A 7,232-nucleotide genomic window follows, 5' to 3' on the forward strand; every position below is an offset into this window, starting at 1 on the left:
GTCCTAGGTCCTCCTTATATACTCCTCCTTAGGTCGGTTTACCTCTTCACGGGCCAGATTTTCCATATTTCCTTCTTCTTTTCCATACCAGTTTTTAGGTTCAAGTCTTTTGGGACCAAAGATGGGCCGTTGTCCGCAATTCGGACCCTCTTTGGGCCGTATCAAGACTTTAGCGTTTTTATGATTTTACTCGCGAAGTAGCCGTTGGTATAGGCATGGTTCTTCCAACGGAACCCTGCTTCTTCGCATAGCCGAGGCAGTTGGTGTTAAGTTAACCGTAGCCGGCTCTACTACGAAGAATAGGAAACTGTTCGAGAGACATAACCTTCCCAACTTCCCGAATACTTTCGACGATGTTTTTTAGACAGAACATTGGTGTCGTATCAACAGACCCGAAGACTGAGTTACGGAAACTTCGGACGAAGATGCATGGTTATGGGATGGGACCGGGTTCGGAATAGTCCACGGAGAATTGGCCGCGGTCTCCGGGCGAGCCGATCCGCGGCACGATCGAGCGAGCCGACCGGCAACACGGCCGTGCTCGCCGGGCGAGCTGGCCTGTGTCACGGCCGAGCTCGCCGCCGGCGACTCGACTGGCAACGCGGCCGTGCTCGCCGGCGACTAGACCGGCATCACGGCCGTGCTCGCCGGGCGAGCTGGCCCGTGTCGCGGCCGAGCCCGCCGGGCGATCTGTTTCGGCTGTTCGTTTTCTCGGCTTTTGAAGTTTTGACCGAGATTCGGTTTTTCCAAGGACTTTCGGACATCGATTCCGTCATGACCGATTTTGACCCCAACAATACTAAATTAATAAAAACCAATTAAATATTACCTAATAGTGGGTTGTCTCCCACTCAGCGCTTTGTTGTAGTCATTTAGCTCGACTTTGGAGGTGATTTGGCTAGTAATGTGGAAAGCTGAAACTTGCTGGGAAACAAGTCTCCATCTCTTCTCTGCGCTTGTTGAACCATGTACCAGTGAAGTCTTTCATTGCTTCATTTTCTCTGCGCCATTTGTCCTTCATTGATGCAGTTGTGTTCTCCAGCTTCTGCAATCTGTCTCCAAGACTCTCAAGTTGGAATTGATTCCTTATGAATGTGGCGTATGCGTCGTCTAAGATCTCCTCTCCTTGGTTGTGTGTATCGGACATGTCTGATTTCACCTTTGGTACTAGCCACCCTCGGTTTGTAGCTTCGTCGACCGATGTTCGTCTGTGACTTTCGTTTGATTTGTCGTTGCGTCTGTCGAGCGATGTGGATGCTTCTGGTCGATGAGCTATGTATCCATGAATCTCTACTATCTCCCTCTATATTGCTTCTATCTGAGAAGTCAAAGAACTCATTGTAAGATCCATTGGGAAATAGATGTCATCACATCTCCAGTCAAGCCTCTCTTCTGTTGTTTCCAGAGTTCTGTAGATCCCTTCTACCAACTGATCAATCTCTGCTCTGGTGTAAGAATCTGGTTGAGACTTCATCGGATTTGATTGTATGAGGTCGTCGTCGATCGATGTTGAGTGGTGTTTGTCGATCGACCCTGGTTCTGTTGCTTCGGCTGCACGCTGTGTTTGGATCTTGGCTATGTCTTGCCCCATCTCCTCCATGTATGTAGTTGACCAACTGATGCTATCGTTCAGTGGGTAATAGACACCATCGAGCTTCATCTGGAAGTCGCCTTCATTCTTTTCTTGGGCTCCACAGACTCCATAGAACATCTCATTGATCTCATCCTTGGTGTAGATCTCTGGTCCCAACTTGGTCTGTGTGAATAACCTAGCATGCTCTGGAAGACATAGGTAGCTGTGCTCATCCATTGAGGCTCTTTCTAGAAGATTTCTAATATCATCCTTGGATACTCTGATGATGTGTTCGTCTACATCTCTGGCATGTCCCTGATCATCTTTGTAGACTCTATATTCATATTTCTCCTCCCAGTGGAATCTCTTAGTGCCATCACGGTCATAGGCTCATTTTCCAAATTCTAGACGTCTGTCGACCAATGAATGGTCGTCAATGTCGATCGAAGGTCGAGTATGATTTCGATACTTCTGCTTGAAGCGATCGTCTATGCCACCAGCTGTGTCATAGAACTTATTTGAAACCCTCTGTTGATGCGCTGGACTGTTGCGCTGTTGCATGAAGAGATTGTTCGCTCCTGGCTCATGAATTGCAGTTCTACTGCATAGCTTTCGTGATGGTGATCATCTGCCCAACTGCCAATCGAGTAATCTCCTTCTCGTGCACGGTCGACTCCAGTGTCGATCGATGGGTAGTAGGCAATGTCGGCCGATGCTCGTTGTCGGCTTGTCTGATGAAGATGAGTGTAGATCGATGTTGAGACGGTTTTGTCGATCGACGGCGCATTCCCTTTCCAATAGGAATGATGGAGAAGTCTATCTTCCTTATCAAGAATGGCTCTATACTCTATAGCTCGTTCCTCCTCATAATCCTCATCATACTCCTCTGTATGCAGGGTATCTCTAGTGTGTGCCGCCATGGTGGGATTATAGTAGTCGTTCTCCCAATCTCTTGGACTAGTGTCGACCGATTCTTCTTTGGTAATGTCGATTGATTTCTGGTGGGAACTTTCAATCGATGTGGCTCTGTGAGTTTCGATCGACGCCGAATATTTTGTCTCATATTCAGCTCCAGAGTGGCATGCTGCAATGAGTCATGGATCATCAATTCTTCTGGAGGACGTCTGTGGCTTCATGACTGGAATAGGATTGTAGTAGACATGGGGGTCTATGAGCGTCAGGCACAATTGGTTGGTTTGCATGTTGCACACTGCACCTACTATTGACAGGAAGGCTTGCCCAAGCAACAGAGAAGAGTTCCAGTTTAGTTTGACGTCTAAAACATGGAAATCAACTGGAACTAGGGCATTACCAATATACACCTCTAGGTCTCTTACAATTCCTCCTGAGCTTCTCTGAGAACAATCCACAAAAGTGAAAGACTCCTTGGAAGGCTCTACCTTCAGACCTAGATTGTCTGCCATAACCCTAGGTAGGATGTGGACTGATGCTCATGTGTCGCACAGTGCATGTGGGAACTCAATACCCTTCACCGTGCATGGTACTGCAAACTTCCCAGGATCACTCTTCTTCTTCAGTGTAATCCTATTCTTCATTTTTCCTCTGGCCTCACAGAACATTCTCCTAATGGCCTCTTCAGTTTCTCTGGTCTCTCTGAAGAACATCCACAATCTGTGGGTAAAATAGGCCTACTCGAATGGTTTTTCTAATGGAATCCTTAAGACTCTCTTTTGGAAACTTTCCATCTCCTTTTCATTAGCTTCCCTTTTCAGATGCTTAGCAACCTTTCCTTTTCTCTTCCTCAAGGTTCTCCCCATAGGAGCCTTATCAACTTCCACAGGCTCTGTTGCATCATCTGAATGTGTGCTGGTGGTCTCTGGAGGGTTAGCTGAAGGTTTGGGTTTTGCCCTGAGTGCATTGAGATGGGTGACGTCTATCTTTGGCATTTTCACTCGGTATGTGGGAAGTGCGCGTCGATCGATGGGCGCTGGAGGTTGTCGATCGATGGCGGTCTCTCTCTGTCGATCGATGGCAGGACCAGTTTGCCGATCGATATTTACATAAATAAGGCTGGGAGGATGTGGGTGTCTTGCTGCGAACTCCCCGTGAGTCATAATCCTCACGGCATTGCAAGATGCGGTCGACTCCGTAGGTGTCGTCGATCGATTCTCTGGAGAGCTCGTCGATCGATTTTGATTGAAGTCCGTCGATCGATTTTGATTGAAGTCCGTCGATCGATTTTCGAAGTCTGGCGTCGATCGACACCAATGCGATCCGCCGAAGCTCATCGAGCTTTGTACTTCGAAATCTCCTTCTTGCAGCTTCTCCCGCTTCACCACTTGCCAGGAATCATCATCTATGATGGCATTCACGTGGTGCTTCATCACATCATCTCCTACCCCTCTTGTTATGGTTTCTTGCCTCTTAACAGCTTCTCCTGTCTGATCAACCTGCATCTCCAGCTTCTTCACATGAGTGCTCAAAGTCTCAAACTTTGTTCAGGTTGGTGTAGACAGAGTCAATCTTCCCATTGAAGTCCACCGTCATGCTCTGCTGTCCCTCAAGAACCATATGAAGCATCGCTTCAAATCTTGCTCTCCTGAGTAGGTGGCGGTGGCTTCTGGTAGAATGAGTCTCCATAACTCTTGTTGTTGCTGTAGTTGTTGTTGTAGGGTTTCTATTGCTGTGAACTCTGATTAAAATTACTCATCTGTCCTTAGAAGTTTCCATTCTGGTTTCCAGACCTCTGATATCAAGTTCCACTGATGAAGTTCACATCTTCTTCTACTTCTGCTTTACCCTTTGTGTCTACAGCTTCTGCATCCTCTACTAAGCAAGCCTGCTTCCTGAGAAGTTTGTGAACACTGTCCAGCTTTGCTTTGGCCTCATCAATCTGGTCATTCCCAAGGATGGAAGCAGATCTCTTCCTCTCAAATTCAGTGTTCTTGGTGATATTGTTGGATGCTAAGTTTTCAATAACTCTCACAGCCTCCTCTGGATTCCTGGTGTTGAAGTTCCCATCGCTGGAAGCATCAAGAGCCATCTTATACTGCACTACGATGCCTCTGAAGAAGGTGTTGAGTAGCTGCACCTCATTGAATCCATGGTGTGGACAGTCCCTCTGGTAAGACTTGAATCTGATCCATGAGCTTCTGAAGGACTCTATAGGCTACTGAGTGAATGTGGCAATCTTGCTCCTCAAGTCTTCAGAACGCGCCTCATCAAAGAAGTTGCATAGGAATGCATTCTTGATGTCGGCCCAGGATTTGATAGATACTGGTGCTAACTGCTTAAGCCAATGGGAAACCTCTCCAGCAAGTGAGTACTTGAAGAGCTTGCAAAGTAGGTAGTCCTCAGGGACTCCTTTGACTTGTATAGCAGATATAAGATCCTCAAACCTCTCCAGATGGTCCATAGGATGCTCGTGAGATAACCCATAGTAGGGTGTCTATCCCACGAGTGTGTAGTACTGTGGCTTCAACTCAAAATCCCCTCTTTCGATAGTTGGAGGGCGAATGGCTGATCTGTTGGTGTAGAACTTATCTTGACGGTTGTAATCAGCTAACGTTCTGGGTCGAGCAGCCTCATCTACAGGTAGAGTAGTTCTTGTAGCATAAGTATCGAACTTAGGGATTGCAGCCCCTTGAGCATCTATCCTCTGACCTGCTGCATTACGCAGATGACCTTCCTGGTCATGTAGGTCTCCCTTCTCATCACGTACAAGAATCAAAGTTGCAACCATGTCTTGCGGCTCAGTATCGATCGATGTTCGGACTAAAGTATCGATCGACGTCTGGTGGAAGATATCAGTCGACGGAAGAGTGTCTTCGGTCGACGATGGTGAGCGAGTGTCGGTCGACGAGACTGGTGTCTGGGTCGTCGGTGGTTAACGAGAATCGAGCCACGAACTAGTGTTGTTGTCGATCGATGAGGAGAAATTTTTTTTGTCAAAAAGTGGTTTTAAGAAGAAACCTAGACTAAATCGAATTAAATCTATCAAGCGATCAAAGCTCCCCGACAACAGCGCCATATTTGATCTCACTCAAATTACCCTAAGGAGTGAATTACTCTCTCAAATAAGAGGATCAGCTGTAGTACTTAGGGATCGAATTCTCAAGGAGCAAGGGAACCTAATAAATCTAATTAAGTTGATTAAGCTAGGTTGATCATGATTAAATATAAAAGACAGGTTTGTGATCAAGGTGGTTGCTTGATTGATTGATTGGGGTTTTGGTACTTAGATGAAAGTAGCTAGAATTAGGGTTTTTATTCAGATAATCAGGATTATAATCCTACAGATGCCTAATAAGTTGTATGTATGATATTATAGAGCTCAACACTTAATAACAAATTATTAGGCTCTCGCTTTCTATGTTTGTCTATTGACCAGTGTCGATCGATGATTCTATTGAAATATCGATCGATACACTTGTTGAAACGTCGACCAATTATTCGATTGGAATATTGATCAACGCTTTTGGTCAAGCGTTAATGTGCGGGTTGGATGTGCTCACTAAGCTTCCTAGATCAGCTCTCACCTTACTCTAGCAATCTTAGCTCAGTTAGGATGGATTCATGGTGAGATGGAAGCTATCGCTTATGTCTACAACTCCTAGGGCAAGTTCTAGGTAGCTAATCTATAAACATGCAATAATGACAATCCTAAAGATGAATATCAAAACTTAGCAATCTATAGTTGGGGCTAATCTCTCATAACCTATTTAATCCCTAAATCCATCAAAGAGAACTACCCAGACATGGCTAAGCAATTCATAACAGCAATTAGGTATAAAAACTACATAGATAAATATATAGATATCAACGGAGTTTCAATCACAAATCTCTTTGGATCTTCTCTCCAATCACTACAAGAAAACCTAATCTTAACGAGGGCGGTTTTCCTCGTGAGTTCGTCGCAAAAGAAGCTTTACGACGAATTAGCGAGGAAACACGTTTGCTCGTTACTCATCCGTCGTAACACATATTTCCTCGGCAATTCGTCGTAACTTAGCGAGGAAAATATTTCGTCGTAAAGACGAAGTACATCATTTCGTCGTAAAGACCACGTAAATATTCCACGTAAGGAGGTCGCTATATTTCCTCGTAAATACCTCGAAACGAGTTCCTCGTAAACTACACGTAAATACCTTGAAAGTGTTTCCTCGCAAAATACACGTAACTACCACGAAAGTATTTCCTCGTAAAATACTCGTTTATCTTTCTTCGTCATTTCCTCGTAAATGTTTTCTCGTAAAATACTCGTTTATTATTTCTCGTCATTTCCTCGTAAGGTTTCCATGTAAATAGGTCGTACATTAGCTACGAATTTACTTTGTTTTTATTATTTTACAAAATTTTAAAATATAATTAAAAAAATAATTAAAATTATTTAATTTATTAATAAAATTATAATTTAAAATAAAAATAAATCAATACGAAAATATTTTATATATAAATAAGTTTTGAATTTATAATACAACAACCAGAAAAAAAAGAACTAAGGGTCGTTCATCGCCTGGTAGAATTCATCACTCCTCCTCGCAACATCCGCCTCGTTATGTATGTCGGATGACTCGCCTCGAATGAGATTTTGTTGTCGCATGTTCCTCAACATGGACTCCCATTCCGGATTTGTGGCCGCTATAACGTCCAAGAAGCCCTCGACTCCACCCATACGAGATTTTGTCGCGGCCAACTC

This window comes from Brassica napus, chromosome C8 (genome assembly GCF_020379485.1).
Source record: "Brassica napus cultivar Da-Ae chromosome C8, Da-Ae, whole genome shotgun sequence".
Classification (NCBI taxonomy): Eukaryota; Viridiplantae; Streptophyta; class Magnoliopsida; order Brassicales; family Brassicaceae; genus Brassica; species Brassica napus.